General features: G+C 37.4%; 1 protein-coding gene across 12 annotated transcripts in view; it reads right to left on the bottom strand.

The window, feature by feature from the left end:
• The window catches only part of PARD3 (par-3 family cell polarity regulator), a 465,794-nt gene that overhangs the window by 73,176 nt on the left and 379,293 nt on the right, over positions 1 to 13,325 (bottom strand). The gene's annotated exons all lie outside the window — the stretch shown is intronic.

Raw genomic sequence — 13,325 nt, 5'->3', positions numbered from 1 at the left:
AAGTTAAAAGCAGTGCCCTCCAAACAGTGAAACACTTTACTGAACAGAATAACTAGCCCTAACTACTGAATCCTCAAAATAACTTTACCAGGTTTGGTGCAGCTTTCTAGATATTTCCTCTGGCTTATAAAACACGCCAGATTCAGTCACCTTGACCAAAAACCAGGCAGTTCATCTCCACTTCAGTAAAGAAAATTCTCCAAGGAAGAGAATGAAATTTCTATTATTTGAGCTATTTAATGTCAGGTTGACTAAAGTTACCCTAGTTATTACCCTATGGAAAACAATGCTGTAGAGATAACATTAATTCTGCAGAAGCGAATTCAAGAGTTTCACATTTTTTTTCTTTAGGTTTAGCAGCCCAGTTTTGTGTAAAAATTTTCTCTCCTTCTTGCTGCATCCTTCAGGATTTCACAAGAAATTTTTGCATGAGACTTGATCAACCTCAATCTAGAATCTACCAGTTAATATTTTGTAAAGCATCATTCTGGGTTTGAAGAATACCTGCTGAAGGCATTGAGAAATTAGTGCCAAAATTCTACTTCTCAGACCAAAATTAATCAGAAAGAAACAAATATGCCCATACTTTGTATATAACAGTTTTATCATGTAAGAAAATAACACTAAGATATATGCAAATGGTTTAAAATAACTGTAGTTAAAAATACGTTGTACACCAGAGAAAGGTAGTTCTAAGGGAAGTGAAATCATACACACATATGTAAGCTTCAAAAGGACAAAAGCACTTTTTTTGTGAACAGAGTGGGCATTTCTGACAGACGCCGAGGTCAAATCACCCAGTCTTTACATCTAATACAAATTGTATTACAAAACTCTCTACATGTACGCATTGCAAAAAAATGTATGTGATTTTAAACTCTTAACCACAAATTACAGACTTGCTTCCTGTGACTTTTTTTAAACAGATGGTCAGAAGTGAGGATGAAAGAAAGCATTTTTTTGTGATCCATTGTTCATAAGAGAATGTTATCTTTGTTTTGTTTAAGTGTCACAGCTTGCTACAGTAATGAGCAGAACAGAATATATCTTAAGGGCTAAGCCTTTAAATGAATAGATCCAGAAAGGGACACAATAACATTTTAATGCCTAGCAAGATAGTAAACACTGTACCCACTTGAAGGCCTTACTGTTTAAGGTCTCTTTAAAAAAACTGTATAAATCTCAAAGCAATAATTTTAATGTCAGAGTTTGTATCACTGCTGTATAACTATCTAATGCCTAATGTGTCCTTTTATGGAAGAAAAAGCATCACGTAATCACACCCCATAATTACAAAATATATATAATCCCTATTTATATATCTACATACCTCAGTATGAAATATGTCCATTATAATATTCTGTTAACCGAACTGGGCTAAAAATTTTAACTATCTCATTTTTTTTTCATAACTCTTCTTTTCTGCCTCTCCTGCTGCTTTTCTCTCTCTCATCCATCTTACACCATCTGTACCATAACCATATGCAGTAAGGGGTCAAGATCTGTTATTTGCTACATAGTTACACCCAGTACAGTGGGGCCTGAGCTACATGGTGCTTCTGTAATACACACGTTAAATCAAAGACCAAACAGCAGGCAAAGGCGTACAGAGAAGGGCAATTCAGCTCTCACTGGGCATCCTCTGAACACAGAGAAGTTCAAGGAGCAGGATTTGGGGACTCAGTGCTGTACTGAGTGTATACTGCTCCATTTCACAGCCCTTTTTTTCTCTCGGAGAGCTCTGGGTTTTTGACAAACTTGTGATCTGGTGCAAGGAACCAACAGACTCAGTTTTCACTGATATACCACGTCCCACCTTTGAAATATATCAGCCCTGCACTCACGGCACGTTGCAGGGTCCCAGACACCATTCTGCTTACCAATATGCAAGGACTGTATTTTATGTCTGCTCCTGCCAATGACATTCCAGGGCAGAGCACAAATTAATTGGAATAAAATATAATTTTGTAAGAAATTATTATGATCATATTTTTTTCTTTATAAGGTGGATGACAACCTCCTAACTACAAATTAAAACTATTAATGCAAGAGACTAAGAATTACTTGAACACTCTCACTATTCAGTGGGTTTTTTTTATGAATGCGAAGAGTGTGCTTAATTGCTTCAGCCACTAGAGATGGAAAACAAATCTGTCTAATGCTTTAAAATAAACTATTGTAGGTGTCAAGACTCTGACCACCAAATTGTTGCCAGGTAGCTCAATCCCATTCCTTTCAAATTAAAAATAGAATTTGAGTTACTGCTGCACTGCTCTAAACAGCAGGGGTTTAAACAGAAGAGTGAAGGATATTGAACAATTACAGCAAAAAAGCAAGAACATGTCAAGTACATCCACTTTGTCTTTTTTTGTGTTTCTACACCACAGGCACTTACAATCCTGAGCAGAAGCAGTCGAGGAAGTAAAAGCATCTGCTTTGCCTTGAGCAGCTCAGGTTCAGTCAGAAGGAGCCCAGGTGCTCGCCCTTATACCTTCTCCCTTGGCATCACTGCCATTGCTTGGGTTGCCCTCTTTGGTCTGGCACACCAAGCAATCAAATTTCTTCTATTTATTCTGTTGAAGATGATCCTCATATTTTCCTTTTACTGATATCAAACTGTAACAGGTGCTTGTAATACTGAAAGAAGATTTGTGATTAGTTACTACAATATGTCTTTTCATGCCATCTTCATTTTCTTGCAGGTCATCCACTTTCGCAATGCTGAATACACCTAATATAGTTTCTGAGGACAAATACATGCCCATGTCTATTAATGCTGGTCTAGTAATATTTGCATAGCATTTGGTCAACAATTTCCAATGCTGAGACCTCCTCTTAGGCACCTAAATCAAAACAAGCCAATTTAACGCAGAAACCCCACAAATTTGTTTCAAAAGCGTGGATATTACATGTCAGTGAAAATAAGTCTTACTGGATTCCAGCAAATGGATTGCAGCATTAAATATCTAAACTGGAAAATGCTGTCCTAAGTATGAACTTCTTAAATTGAAATGCTGAAGTGATCCTTATAGAGTGGCTATTTTGTGAATAACAGTAACGATGGAGAATTAAAATCTTATTTAAAAGGTATAAGGTCCCTAATATAAGAGAAATTTATGGGATTTGAAACAGTATTACCCTATATTTTACTTAATGGCAAGCTATTAACATAACAAAATAAATACAAATATCATGGAAACACAACAAAAAGGAACCAGGTCTGATTCCCTACATAAGAGCTCTTTATTATTCTAGCACAAAGAGGGAGAGGCACAGCACTACATGAATGTGCCTTCGGCTGCAGGATCACTAAAAAAGGGTGAGGCAACCTAAGTGCTCAGCGTCACCCAGTCATGCCCCTTCCATGGCCCCTTCATCCCAGTCCCAGCTCCATGCTCCTAACCCCAGCCTACCTCACCCCGGCTCTGGCTATCATCAGGCTCTTTGTGAGACTTGTGATGCCACCAGCCCAGCAGAAAACCCACTGAGGTAGAAAAGATAGTTGCCTACACCATCAGGGAGCTAGACTGGCTCAGGAAACAGTCCCATGGCCCCCGAGCTGGCACTGGGAGACAGTGAGACCACCAGAAACAGAGGAAGCCATCAGGGCACTGAAACAGTGCTCTTCCCAGTGGCTGTGAAACATCACACCAGCTGAGATGTTTATAGAAACAGAGCGTTAGAGCAAATGGGAATGGGAACTGGTTCTATACAGAGATAGGAACATCAGCGATTATGTCTTTAGGTTCACTTTCTCAATGACACAGATGTTTTTATATACAATGTCTTCCAGTGAACTAGAAAAGCTACAGAATCAAGGAAACCTCGGAATTCACTGCAGTCAAGAAGCTTCATAGGATAATGAGCTCGTTCAGTAAAGTTTCTGAAATTCTGAATTAAACAATTTGATTGTTACAGTCATGTTTCAAAAAGGAGAAGCCATGAGACAAACAGGAATCTCAAGTGGAAAAATGCTCTGAAGTGTAGTAACTAACCATTTACTTTTAAAACAGTATAGGATCCCATCTAAGGCCGATCACATTCATGGGCATATTTTACAAAAGTTGGCATACTAACAGCCTACATGTATGGATGCAACAGAAATAACTGAAATCAAATTAAAAACGAGAGGAATCTGAGGTCACAAAGAAAAATCTTGAAAAAGGTATTTACAATGCAGTAACAACAACAAGCACCCCAAGCTAGACTCTCTACATTCATAGCTATCTGCATATTAAAAGAAATTCATATTCCCCCCAGAACATACTCCCTCTATTCTTCCAAAGTCAAAGAAACTCATCTCTAACCTAATGCAATTTTTCTCACTATGCTTTTCAGCAGCTGTCTTTCCTGATTTCTAATCAAAGCTCACGATAACTGGCTTTGGCAACAGACTGTCGTTTCCCAGATGAGTAAGTAAACAAAGAATTTTTTCGCCTCTTCCACAGAACTCTGGATGCATTTTGTGTTTTACCAAGAGGGAATTGATGAGTTCCATAGCTGGTCAACACCTCACATATACTTAATGAAGGAATGTCAGAGGTCTATGGTATTTGTATGCTTCAAAATGTAGACAGCTACACGACAAAGATAAATGCCAGCCTGAGAAACAAAAAATTTGACCACAGCAATTTATAAGAGCAGAAAATGAGAAACCTTTAGACGACAATTGATTTAGATTTGACTGAGAAACAGGCATATGAAGAAAAAGTAAATTGGCGCATCATAAAAAAATCTCCACTTGGGGTTATTCTAAAGTATTCTTTAAATGGGGAGAAAAAAAGCTCATCACAACAACAACATTCACTGAAAGATTATATTGATTTAGTAGGCAGAGCCTGAGGGATGTCAAACCAGAAAATCACTATAATCAAGTACAAAGGAAATTCATCATGGCAAAAAGGAAGTGGGTGGATGCAACAAAGCTCATGAAAGAAACAAAAACAACACTGCCTGCTGTTAGATGCATTCTTTAAAGAACAAAAACAAAAACAAAGTGAATGCTAGAATGATTCCTAAGCAGTAAATAAACATACAAGAAATCTAACAGATAGATATTGTGAAAAAGTAATTAGGATATAAACTGTATTTTATTGATGAGACATTACGGAGTTCTTTAAGCAACCGTATCTTGTAACTGTGTTCTAAAGACAATTTTTACACTGAAGGCTCAAAAACAGAATATTAAAAACATAGTATTTCCATTTGTTAGAGAGATTGCATATAGAGAAAATCTATGCTAAATCCACCATTCTAAATTACTTCTCTATAATGAAACTGAAGAGTACTGAATAAAGTCCAACAGAGGCCAGGCTGTTGATAATTGACAAAATAGAAAACTTCAAATATCCTGGGACAGGAAAAATTAAGTTTAATATTTCTCAAATGTATGGGTTTAAAATAATTTCATTCGACATTTATTCTCAGTCTTGAATAGAAGAGGAGGAAGAGCGGAGATTAAATGGCAGGTGAATTGAATGTTTCTTTTGCTGGTAATAAAATCTAGAGCACTGATGGGATGTTATGTAATCTAAACTAGCACAAACCACTTATGTTCTTCTCCAGGAGATGTGTGTGACATAAGGCCTGATCACTCCGTGCAATCTGGGAGCAGGAGCTGTTAATGGACAAAACACAAAACTACGCTTTGCACCAGGAAAAGTGTACAGTACTGGCTCCTAACACAGAGCCGCAGTGAGATGTTCTGACAGCAAGTGTAGGAAAATAAGATTCAAAAATGTTTTACACTTTTTAATGCCCCGCTTTTTGCATGTTCAACTCAAGAACATTTCTGTGATGCAGGATGCTACAGTAGTCACAGGCTGCAAGCAGCTGGAAATCTAGTCAGAGAAGTTTAATATGAAGCACTCAGAAAACAGGCACACAATATCAGGCCATATAAATTTAGTATACCAGCAGCATAATTCCTGTTCCCCTCCACAGCCCTAAACTGTGCTACACTATAGAATAGGTAAGGCCCTGAAAAGTAGCAGACAGCCTGGGAGTGGTGGTAGCTTTCCATATTGCTGCTGCTAAGTGGCGTCCTCAGAGCCACCACCTGGGCCAATACCACCACCTGTCATCATCAGTGGCGGTACTGGTAAAACAACATAACGTAACATAAAAATTGACTAATTGCACGATAACTGCTTTAGGACACTATGTTCAGTAAAGGGTGTATTGTCATAGATTCAAATGGCAGCTTAATGTATACCTTGTTTTATACAGAACCAGACAGCCAGTGGGATTCACCTAATAAAATAAAGACATCTACATCTGTGTTATTCATCTTAGTCAACTAATGTAAGTAAGACACTGTTAAGACATATTTAACTGGCCTGCTTAGGCATCTGCTTTAGGATGAGGTACATCACACCTTAGATCCCTTTGACTGTATTAATTAGATTCTTATTTTCTATAAGCAAAGCTCCCAGTGACTAGCTCAGCATATGTTTACATCTAATTGGATAAATCCTATTTGCTTTGCCCACCACCTGCAACTGAGGAGTCAACAAGCCAGTAAGTTGTGTATGCAATTCAGTTCACAATAGTATAGACTTATCATTTATGCATTTTTTCCTTGTTCTGATTTAGATTTTCCAACTTAAAAGAAATAAGAAGAGGTGGATTAGATCACAGAAAAGGTCCATATACCCCACATATTCTAACAGTGACAGACAGGAAATATCCAGGGAAGAGTATACGCATATAAAGAAGCCTCTCTGATATACACTTCCAGGCAATGCAATTTGTATTACAGAAGTCTTTAGCTAGTTTGATATTTTGTGTTTAAGCTGAGATAACAACTTAGCCCTCATAGGGTTTCAATAACAATTGTCTGTGTGATGCTTCAGAGTTGCAAAGCACTTTACAAGTGCTAAGTATCGCTATCCAATATATTTCACTTGTATTAGAGATTTGATGATGAAATGCTCCAATTTAATAAGCCTATTTGTATGAGTACAAAATAATTCATCCAAAACTTGAAGTCTATTAGCTGCCAACCAGTCTAACAACTTACATGATTTTCTGATTAAAAGCACCCTGAAGACTACTGCAGTAATAATGAGGTGTTTCTTAGAGAATCCAAACCAATATACTTATTTTAAAATGCTTATTAAAACAGCAGCTTAAATGTAGTAGTTACAACTTCTATTTTTCAGACATGCAAAAAATCAACATTTTGCCTCTATGGCAAAGTTACTTCTGTGTGAATTTTCAGAGCACTAGCTCTGAAGTTGCAACTTCCAACAGCATATTTAGTTTATGTGAAGGGCAAGCTAATTTACTCTATTTTTTAAGCATTTTACACAAAAAGCACTTACAATAAATGCCCTCACCTCCAACAGCTCTCCTTTTCCTTTCCTTTCCTCCTAGTCCCAGCAAAAGTTCTCCAAAACTTATTATGTTAATATATTAACATTACAAAAAGAAATGATTTTTACTGAGAAAATATTTCTAATAAATCACCTAACCTTACATGACTAGCAGAAAAATAATAATGTGCATACAAAAAAAAAAAAAAAAAAAAAAAAAAAAAAAAAAAAGCTTAGACAAGTCAGGGACCTTTCATCAAAGACAGTCTATGCAAGACCACATAACAGTCAACACAAAAATGCTCAATGAATTGAGACGGTTTTCCCTGGCTGCACAGCAGAGCCAGAAGGGACCTGAAGGTCATTAGTCTGAGGAGAATCAGCGGTACCTGGGTTATTCCTGACAGCCTCACCTTGTCCACAAAGATTTCTGATGTTGTGGGAATCCACAGCCACTACAGACAATGTATACCAGTGTTTCACCCTCCTTACCAATAGACAGACACCTTTTTCTGATGTTTAATTTGCACTACTTTTTATCCTATATGCTACTAATAGGAAGAATAGATTACTCCCTTCTTTTGAGCAGCCTATATCATCATATCAGGGTGGCTCTCAGAGTTAGATACTAGAAAAGATCAGCACTTAAAAAACAGACATGTATCATATTGAAAATCTTTTAAGAATCAATTTTCCATTAATAATTATTTCCTACAAAGTAAAATAAAAATCTGTTTGTATTTCTGTCATGCTAAGTCCTTTGTTATGCTGGCATTGCCAACATAAAATATTTAAAATTTGTGTTACTTATAGAGTCAACTATAATTATCTAGTGAGAAAAATTCCATTACAGGTCTTAAAATATTCCATTTTAAGGGATCGGCTACATTATGCAATGACTTCCTTAGCAATATTATCCCCCAGTCTACTACATACTACGAAAGAATATCTACTACATACATATACTACACTGTCTACATAAAGAGCAGGAATCTTTACAGTCTTATAGATTCTCAAAATGCTTTATCAAATAGTTTCTTATCTTGCTTGAGTAAATGGCATTGACAGAACTTGTAGGAGTAGGGGACTGAATACAATTGCTACTTTGCCCTTGAAATGCAAATTCTTCTCTAGCAGCTGTTCAGGTTCAGTCAAGACATTCAGCCATAAATAGGGCTACCATATGCAAAGAAAACTGCCAGGGAAATTTTTGAAAACAATACGTAGTTTTTCAAACTCAAGTTTGAGTAGGTAGAGATTGCACAGCAGTTTCCTCAAAAGCTACAAATGTAATTAAGGCATTCTTTCCACTGAAGCACATCAACTTTTAGAGTACAATATGAAACCAATATCTTTCTTAAAAAAACAAAAACAAACAAACAAACAAAAACAGTTATCAATGTTAATTTTGAAGTTAAAACTAATTGGGTGTATGGCTCTGTGACATTTAAACAGCCACTGGGAAAGAAGCAGCTGATTAAAATATGGCAGTCATGGACACATTGAAGAAACCTTTAAAGAATTAAATTTTGGAGTTAGTGAAATAGAGCCTGTTTAGTTAACGATTTTTGAGTCTTCAGAAGAATACAACCCCAGAAACATTCTAAAACTAACTTGACTCAACAAGCTGAATCTTCACTGCTTTTCTTCTTGCACACATTCCTGTCTGAGAAAACAGCATATAAAGGTAGAAGTAGGACTCATATCCACAGGTATGAGTCTAAGTTCTCTTATCAAGTAATGCAGAGAGACAGGCCAACGCAAGGTCCATACACTTGATCATTAAAATCCTTAATAAAATTCTTTTTAAAAAATTCATGTTTAACATATAAACATTTAATATTTAAATGCATTTAAATAACATTTAAGTAACATATAAGTGCACTGGAGTACATACAGAGAACACAATGGCAATCCAGACATTACCATGTTCAGATTGTCTTCTCCTAAGACAGGAAAGAGGACAGAGAATGATCCACCCAACAAGAAAGGACAGACAAGCATAGTGGTTCTAATCCTGACCTTGCATGTAGAAGGCGGAGGTTTAACTGTCTGCTGCAAACTGCTGTGATTGCAGCTAAGTCACTTTGGGAGCAACAGCAATTCAGGTGCCTAGACACGGAAAACTAAGAGCCCAAAGACCTATCCCCATAGGAACGGTAGATAGGAAAAGGCCCAAGAACAGCCTCGCATCCTTCCAGATGGGAGTTAGAGGCTGGGGAGCATGCTCTAGGACACCCAAAGTGACACTAAACACCTACGTTTAGGCATTGCATTTGTCTTTCATGGGGTATTCGCACATCTAATTTTCAGCAGCTATGTTAGGAAAACCAGATTTCCTATACAGACATTAGAGGAAAGCATTTTCCTAGAGTGCCTGCAGAGATATCATCTCTGTCCATTGACTGTGTATAGATTTCTCCCTCCTACATTAGAATACCTACAGTAATTGTGTGTGAACAGCCTCCTCAGTGTCTCCATTTTATGAAAATTACAGTATTTTCAAATTTCACTCAGATACTGTAAAAGTTAGATATAGAAGTGACGCTCATTCACTATGATATCAGGGGCATGTAATAACAAGGGCAAAAGCCTAAAGAACTATGGACAGCCAAACCTTCATGAATGGACTTTCATTTGTACCATGCACAGAGAATAAACTTAGTCTATTTTGGACTTCATGAATTAACATCAACTTTGTAACTAAATGACCTCAGGGCAGGATTAATACATACGGGTAGGGAGTATATACAACTCTGCCTCTAGCCATCTCACTTAGATGCTCTGAATTGCCCTCCTGAGAATACTGCTTCTCTACTTGGACTATATAGATAGTTTAGCTTCCTAATTTAGCTACGAATAAGCTCCTTTTTGAAGCTTTGAATTATTTTTGATGGAACTTCTGTGGCTTTGGCTAGAACACATCCTGACAGATTTAGGTCCAATGGAATCGCATCAAATTGGAGTATTTCAGAGACATCCACTCATGCTTCAGAGATACCCATTCATCCTCCAGTAGCTGAGACCAGAATTTAGAAAGAGGAATTTGGGATCTAAACAAGTTAATGATGTTTCTTTAAATTCTCTATATTTCACCAAGTTCTCTCTCCAACTCAGTGAAATTTCCTAATTTGACAGTTAGATCCATAAACCATCATGACTATCCTAATGCTATCAACAGCCTAAGTGCAGTATCAAAGTTCAGTTCATTGAACCATCAAATAACATTTGCGTTGGGGCATTTTCTCCCCTTGATGAGTACATGTAAGACCTAGTTACATTAATCATCATATATATATTGAGAAGCAAATGTAATCCATTGTACATTCATTCTGTCAAAATGTATCAATTATTCAGTCAGAAAGGTCTAACTGCATGAATCATTTCAGTGTTCACTGCAGAACAGGTCTGGAAAAAGGTTTTGATGAAAATAACTGAGTAGGATTAAAAAAAATTATTCCTAAGCTAAAATTTAAGGTATAAATAGGTAAGGTATAAGGAGGTATAAGTCAGATTTACAATTGCTCAGGAATGCACTTCTTTTTCTGTCCTCTCTGTGAAGCTTCTTCCACTTCAGAAATAATGTTTCTATTCTGATGCGGGTAGTACATATTCTCTCAGGAAATTAATTTCTTAGCTGGATGTCACCTGAGGACATCCAGATGAACCACCTAATATTTTTGTAATCTCTTTTCCTTCTAATGCTGTCTTACATCTTAACACTTTACATAACACAATTGCAAGACCTTTATGGGATACAACCTGATTTTATTGTAAAGTCATGAAGTGCAACACCATACTGCATGGCATTATACCAATAAAATAAGATTGTTTCACTGCTCGAGGATTTGTTAATGTTGTCAAAGTCCTCTTTCATGGTCCAGCATACTGGGGAAAACTGAAGGTCTGGATAAAAAGATATAAGAATGGGAAAAGATCAATTTTCTCAGTTTCCCCCACTTTTACGGGAGCTTCTTGTTTTCATTCCCTTCCAGAGCCACAGCATTAGAGAAATGATGTTGTCTAGAAAGGGATATTTACAGGACACATTTTGTTATGACAGAATGAGACACTAGACTATTAGTGAGAAGTCTTTCTGATCTGGGGCACATGCAAAGGAACGCATTAAACAGAAGTCCTTTCAGGAACATTAAGCTTCATAGTCGCTTTTCCCCCGTTGTGAGTTCGGTTGCTGTTGGCACACACATTTGCTGTGGGACAATTATTTGGGCTACAGCTTGCTCTTAGTTTTATGCCAGCTCAAACCTGACATTCTCCAGTGACTAGTGATTTTGCAGTGCGATATTTTAAAGAAGTTTTTCTTTTCCCTCAATTTTCCGAATAAACTTAATGTAGTGTAAAGTGAGGGTTTTAAGATCCCAGGGAGAGAGATACCATACACAGACTAGCATAGCATCCCAGCACCCCCAAGTGCCTCAACTCTGAGCCAAAGGGACCATTTTCAAATCAAAAGCCTTCATGTTTTTCATTCTTTGCTACTCTTTCGATAACAGAAGGCCGAGAGAAACAGAAACAAATAGAAACTCTATTCTGCTGTTCACACAAGCCTGTTCACAAAATGCCTCCCATAGGCTGCTTTCCACCAGCTCTGCTATTTCATTTAATCTGTTCAGTCCTGAAGGATCAACTTAGGCAATTAGACAAGGGATTTGGGCTCTGAGGGATAATTGGATGTCTTGCACGCAATAAACTTCTTCCACGCTCTCTTCACTTTTTTCTTTTGTTCTCTTCACTCATTCCTTTGTTTCTCATCATTAATTTCTTTAATCAAGTTTGCAACACCCTTGCAGATACAGCAAGATAACAATGTGACCAAGCAGCAAGAACCTAAACACCTACATTGCGTCTCCTGCTGTTTCCTGCCTCTTTAAACTGTTCTGATGTGATACCAAGGGGAAGAGGAGCTGAATTTAGATGATGGGATGCAGCAGTGAAGGATTCACTTTTGTTTCTGCAGCACTGCTGAAATTGCAGGGAGGGAATGAATAGAGCTCAGATGTCTTTGACTGCCTAATCTCAGGTGAATCCTGGAGGAAAGCTCATACAGGAAAAAAATATATTACAGCAGAATTTAATTGGTTGCATTCTGGTGAATTGTGTGTGAATTATATCATAGTCAAGGAGCTTACTGACATAGATTAAGCACAACTGAAATGTAATTACCTTTCTTCCACACACACACACCTCCACCAGCAACTATCTTTGTCCCCACTCCTTGTCATTTCCAAATTCTAGTCTCTGAGCACTATTTGCCTTCAACATACAACCTCATTCTCATTCTTTTTCCCTCAGCCTAATGCTTCTAAGTTTCATTTCCTCCTGTTTTGACATGCTGCTCTCACATCAGCCACTTCCTAATGTTTTCCTTCCTAATTATTTATTTACTCTATAAAATTGCCATCCCCTACTTGTGTGATTTTAAGCTTCTCATTGCTCCTTTTATTTCCTGTCTTATAGTGCAGTTTGTAAACCAGACTGCACACACAGTGAATTTTAAAATCAAATGCAAGTTTCAACAAACCTCTCTCATATAACAATATACCTTTCTTTTATAATAATTGCCAGTGAAACACTTATAATTGCTATGCTATCAGTTGTAAAAAGTAACAGCAACAAAAAATAAGAACCCTGAACCTCCCAGCTTAAACATGTAGAGATCGTGCAAGCTACTGGTGAATGGGCAGAAGTCCTTTTCAGTGCCCATCTCTACCGAATACAGATATTACAGCCATAACTACAGAAACTTAGCTCAGCCACAAAGTTTCAGTTCTAGACAGCCACGGTCAGTCTCCTATGAGCTGCCAGACACAAGAGCCCTGCATACCTCTTCTGAAGAGCTGCTCAGGTAGCACTGACAGGCAGAGTAGAAAATTAGGACAGACTGTGCATAACTTTGTGAAACACTAGGTTTCTTACAAATGAAAAGCACCCATTAAAAACTAGGTCAAGAGCAAACGGAGATTTGTTTCTCCTACCACTACTGAAATA

Source organism: Dromaius novaehollandiae, chromosome 2 (assembly GCF_036370855.1).
Source record: "Dromaius novaehollandiae isolate bDroNov1 chromosome 2, bDroNov1.hap1, whole genome shotgun sequence".
Lineage (NCBI taxonomy): Eukaryota > Metazoa > Chordata > Aves > Casuariiformes > Dromaiidae > Dromaius > Dromaius novaehollandiae.
The sequence above is the reverse complement of the archived record's forward strand: the minus strand, read 5'-3'. Positions and strand labels throughout refer to the sequence as shown.